Raw genomic sequence first — 6,000 nt, 5'->3', positions numbered from 1 at the left:
GATGCTTTTGAATTATGGTGCTGGAGGAGACTCTTGAGAGTCCCATGGACTGCAAAAAGATCAAACTTATCCATCCTTAAAGAAATCAGCCCTGAGTGCTCACTGGAAGGGCAGATCCTGAAGTTGAGGCTCCAATAGAAGAATGCAGGTTTAGGTGGAAGTAAACCCTGTTGATGTCAGCATTGGCACCCACCATCCTTGAGCAACTTTTTAAGGGACCCAGCAATTCTCACAACTGACACCATCTCCCGGGGGCTCCATCCCAGTGCTTCAGGGCATTGTGAAAAATGGAAAGGGTAGCTCAAGCCAATCCCTCGGCACAGCTTAGAATACCTTTCCTACCATCACCACTCCCCATGGCTAGAGTAGATCAGCCTATTAGGACCCTCTGATGGGGGAGAAGACTCACCAGAGGGCACTTTGCTCCAGGTCTATCACAAACCTGAGACCAGCCCATTTGGGAGTTTGGCCCCCCAGCGAGTGTGTTTCATTTTTCATATACAGTATATATATTCCTCTCTACTTCACATAAAACAAGTTGAAGATTGGAAAATAATTTACCCAATAAGAGTGCTGTGTCCATTTTTTGTTTATTCATCACACGGTATCTCAGCAAACAGGTTAATGGCAAGATAGGTTGAAATGGCAGAGAAGACTTGATTGTGGAGAAGTCATGCCTAAAATAATGCAAACTGCATTTGATGGTACCATTGATAATGGTATTGACAGTGCAAATTCCTAACACGCCCCCCAAACTAATCAAATGGTTTAGTACAAACCAGGGACAATACGTTTATTCTCTAATACACAAAAATATATGCTACAATTCTACTGCAAAATGGGATGTTTTGCTATAGTAAATCAGATAACCTATTCTCACTCTAGCAATATTCATTTCAGTTTCTGGGAATCGACAAATGTTTGCCTACAGAGGCACCACACAGATGACCAAAGCAAGGTTAATGAAAGCTATATAAAGTTTTGCTGTTAGAAAGTGTTAAATAATTGGGGGGGGGGGAAATGCAACATTAAAACTTTTTTGCTTCCAGTGATTTAAAATTGCACTATCTGATTTAATAGAACAATCAGAAGTGAAATGATTAAAAAGATTTCACTTCTATAGCTAATAGCTTTGTATTGTGAATCAGCATTAAAATATGCCTCTGTTGTAGTTCAGGAGGAAATAACTAATCTATTCTAGGAGTAGCAGAAAGCCTCTCTAAAGAAAAAACAACTGGTAGAAGAAAAACTGTGTGTAGCTCAGCATCATTAAAACCAATGGGAGTTTGGCCATGTGAGCTGTATCTTTTGGGCTCAACCTTTGAACAAGTTATTTACTATGCAAAATCCTATACACAGGGAGACTTATTCCCAGGTAAGTAAGAGGAAAAAAACAGTGCTGCATTTCTCCTGTAAAAGAAAGCTTGTATCTAGCAAGAGATACAGGTTGCCCACACCATTCCCCCATACATTTTTGGGGATGAGATACTTGATTTCAACAAATTGAATTATACTTCTGTCTAGCCAACATCTGCCTCTGGCTGCTAAAATCCTGTAACAGTAGGGACAAAAGCTGTTTCTTTTGACCTGACATACCCCAAACTTGGATTGGATAGCTAAGATTTCCAGGTATAGCAACTTTCTAAAGGGACTGTGTATAGTATTAGTAATTGTGGAACTTAAAGTCGCCAGCACCTGCTGGTCAAGTCTTTGAATGGATCTGAAGGTCAAAAGTTTTGGTCTGGTTTATGGAAATGCGGTTATAGGTTCAAACCAAAAATCTCCCTGAGAAGCAGCAGCGGATGTTTTGGATCCGCAGAAGAAGCATTTCTTTACTTCCCTGTGTCAGTGAATATGAGAAACGTGTGTGACAGCTTGATTTCTCGTGAGCTGCTATGTTGCAGCTTAGAAAGGTAATGTGTAAGAATTCCTTAGGATACTTCCAAATAATTTTTTCCTCTAGGATTGCTACAGATCTGTGATTCAACGTTAATGGCCATTTGATTGCTCTGTTGTAGTTACACACTGGAGCTTGATAAATCATTTTACAGTGGTACCTTGTTTCTCAAACATAATCCGTTCAAGAAGTTCGTTCCAAAACCAAAGCGTTCCAAAACCAAGGCGCGCTTTCCTATAGAAAGTAATGCAAAATGGATGAATCCGTTCCAGACTTTTAAAAACAACCCCTAAAACAGCAATTTACCATGAATTTTACTATCTAACGAGGCTGTTGATCCATAAAATGAAAGCAATAAACAATGTACTGCAGTCACACAATCAATCAATCAGTAGCTGAACTGGGTTCCACACAGTCACAAAAACAAAACAAAACAGCCACAAAAACCAAAAACACAAAGGAAATAGCAAAAACAGACAGACCTCAGCGTAACACTCAAACCAGAAGTGTAACACTCAAAATGGAGAATGTTTGGCTTCTGAAAAAAGAAATCACAAACCAGAACACTTCCGGGTTTGCAGTGTTTAGGTTCCAAGTTGTTTGAGTACCAAGGCGTTTGAGAACCAAGGTTCCACTGTACATTGTCTGGCTTCCTGTACATCTGTAGCTTCCTACAGATGACAGAAGTATCTGCAAAGTGGTTCTTCAGCAATAACTGCTCTTAACAGAAATGTAGAACGGAGCTGAAAACTGCTTGAAGATACCCTAGGTATGGGATTTCCTACAACCTAGCCCTGTTAAGACTCAAATCATGTCCTTGTGTCTAGCGCAATCCCATTGCCTGCCGTAGAGTCAAACACGTATAATTGTATACACATTATCAGGACATCCTGTGAAAATGTCACGCCTGAGGTTTTCAGAGGGTTGGTATTGTGATAGCAGCTTGCTTGTTTCGGGGGAGTAAAGGGGAAACACAAACTTACTACTTTCTGAATATACTTGAAGCAGCTTTTCATTCTCCGTTATACTAAAAGTCATATGGTATATCTCTTCTGACCAACTTTCAACCAAAGTGCCATAATAATGTATACTCTTTCATGGCGCGTATAATGTTCTGTAACAAGGAATTCAGCATTTTAGAGCATATCTGAGTGTCATTTTGGTTGTTGTTGTTTTATATGTTGTACCAAGACTGCTACAAAACAACACTCTAAAATTCTTTACGTTTGGCCTTGTGAAGATGTCTAGTACTTGAATTTGACTAGTAAAAGATTACTGGAGAATCATATTGTGCTATTACTGTATAGTGATATCTCAAAGTAATGTATGTGTCTTCTTTATAAACAACTTTTTTGTATTTGTTTTCCTTCATGTAACGTCCCCGTTTTTCTTTACAAATTATGCTAGCAATTATTATCGTTTACTTTTATTAAGATGTCTTACGTACTGTATTTTGGGAAATCTTATTTTTTAAATAAACATAAACAGTTGTATGTTAAAATTTCTCTTTTAAAATCAGTACGCTGCCTGTGGGGGGGGGAACGCAACACCATTTAGCTGATTTTGCAGTACTTTGATATATTCAGAGTTATGAATCTCTTGAAGAAGTAGTTAAGCAAGCATCCCAGATTCCTTGGAAGAGTCACATCTACAATGCACACATTGCTAATTATTTGCTATATTTTTGTTTAATTCTTATATATACAAAATAACATATTTGTGGTTTCATTTGCAAAATATAATGGTGAAATAAACACAATGCAGTAGGGGTTTTTTGTCACTCATGTTTTTCTTTGTCAGAACCAGAGTGTATAATAAATAAGAGGGATGTCGCACATAAATATTGTTTCCAAAGCTCATAAGGCTGTCTACAGCTGGGGACTAAAGACTAGATTAGATCGCTTCAGCAAGGCACTTTTTATGTTCCTGTATTCCAATGTACTCTGTCATCACAATGACAATGTACACAGCAGTTCCCATGGCATATGTGAAATTTGTGATGATGTACAGAAGTTATAGGGATTCTGTTTAGGAAACCTATTTCATGTGAACAAGCTATTGTTGTTGTTCAGTCGTGTCTGATTCTTCGTGACCCCATGGACCAGAGCACGCCAGGCACCCCTATCCTCCACTGCCTCCCGCAGTTTGGCCAAACTCATGCCAGTCGCTTCAAGAACACTGTCCAACCATCTCATCCTCTGTCGTCCCCTTCTCCTTGTGCCCTCCATCTTTCCCAACATCAGGGTCTTTTCCAGGGAGTCTTCTCTTCTCATGAGGTGGCCAAAGTACCGGAGCCTCAACTTCAGGATCTGACCTTCCAGTGAGCACTCAGGGCTGATTTCTTTAAGGATGGATAAGTTTGATCTTTTTGCAGTCCATGGGACTCTCAAGAGTCTCCTCCAGCACCATAATTCAAAAGCATCAATTCTTCGGCGATCAGTCTTCTTTATGGTCCAGCTCTCACTTCCATACATTACTACTGGGAAAACCATAGCTTTAACTATACGGACCTTTGTCGGCAAGGTGATGTCTCTGCTGGCCTATAGAGTGCACATATTTGCTTTTCGTATTTTGGAATCCAAAGTATATTTCGCTAGGAATATGTTCCCTATTTCCACTTGTCTGCCTACTGCATGGCTTCCACGGAAATCATTTGCAAGCTTGCTCTTTTTTTTCATGTATTCCAACAGTATCTGGAGGTTGAAAATTCATTTTGAGAAGCTGCCAGGTAATACAGATGAACAAATGCACGCTAGCGCTGCTGTAGGCTGACCAATTACCCATATGAGCAGCAATTATATTAGCGTGCAAGGGCAATTGGAAGGAAAATTGGACCCTCTGGACGTCCAGCTGAGTAAACAGACTTGAGGAAGGATGGAGGATGTGTTCGTTTGGAATGAAACACAGCTAAGCAAATTTTTAAACGGAAAGACTTCAACGTAGAAAAGACAGTGAGTTCTCTGAAAACTCGTTTTTGAACTTTCTCTGTTTAGCCGTTTTCTCTCTCTCAAAACATCCCCTTTGCTAAAGCTTTGGTTTGTGATCAGTCGTGGTCTCAACCCCAAAGTCACAAATGCAGATCTCCTTGTATATATTTGGACCCCAGTGGGCAGCAATTGTGCAGTGTTTTGTGACCCTGGTCCTAGTTCCCATTGTGAGCCTGACATGTACCCTCCTGCTTCGCCTTCACAATTCTCCCCCCCCCCTTAAAGTTAAAGAAACACTGTCTTTACCGAACTGTATGTGCAGTTCCCTGAGCATGGAGAACAATGGTGGTCTGTGTAGCTTCAGTGATTTGACCAGAACATATACTGTGTTTTGGCATGAGGAGTATGGAAGTTAAAATATAAACATGCAGGTGCTACAGGAAAATGAGCTCTCCAAGAAAGAGAAATAACAACTTGCCCCTTGATGTGGGATAGTTGTTTTGATGCTAACAGTGATGTGCTAGGGTGAACAGAATGTCATCCCTCTAGAATATCCAACCATTTATTGCTGTCCAGGACTTGTCTCATAAGATATGGAAGAAGAAGAAGAAGAAGAAGAGGAAGGACAAAATGTTATATCACAGAGAAGCTACGTAGAAAGAGAAGCACATGTTGCAGCTCTTGCTAGATATTACCACTTCAGCTATGCTCCCCCAAAGTTTAAATGTAAAGAAAATAGTGGCATGCTAGTCTTCTGTGTTCACATTTTTCTTTTAAAAGAAAGGAAGAGATCTTGCCCTTCCCTGTGTATAGTCTGAGGTGGCATAACAAGGACTGTGTGGTGCATTTACAGGTAGGTAGCCGTGTTGGTCTGCCATAGTCAAATAAATAAATAAATAAATAATCCTTCCAGTAGCACCTTAGAGACCAACTAAGTTTGTTCTTGGTATGAGCTTTCGTGTGCATGCACACTTCTTCAGTGTGCATGCGCATGAAAGCTCATACCAAGAACAAACTTAGTTGGTCTCTAAGGTGTTACTGGAAGGATTTGTTTATTTTTTATTTTGTGTGATGCACGACACAGTTATAGATCCAAGGCAAAACTCCTGTGCACCCCGTCAAACATAGTGAAACTTAACTTCTAGGTTAATATGCATAATAGGATTACACTGTGAT

The sequence above is a fragment of the Lacerta agilis genome, chromosome 16 (genome assembly GCF_009819535.1).
Source record: "Lacerta agilis isolate rLacAgi1 chromosome 16, rLacAgi1.pri, whole genome shotgun sequence".
NCBI classification, from domain to species: domain Eukaryota; kingdom Metazoa; phylum Chordata; class Lepidosauria; order Squamata; family Lacertidae; genus Lacerta; species Lacerta agilis.
This window is presented reverse-complemented; position numbering follows the sequence as displayed.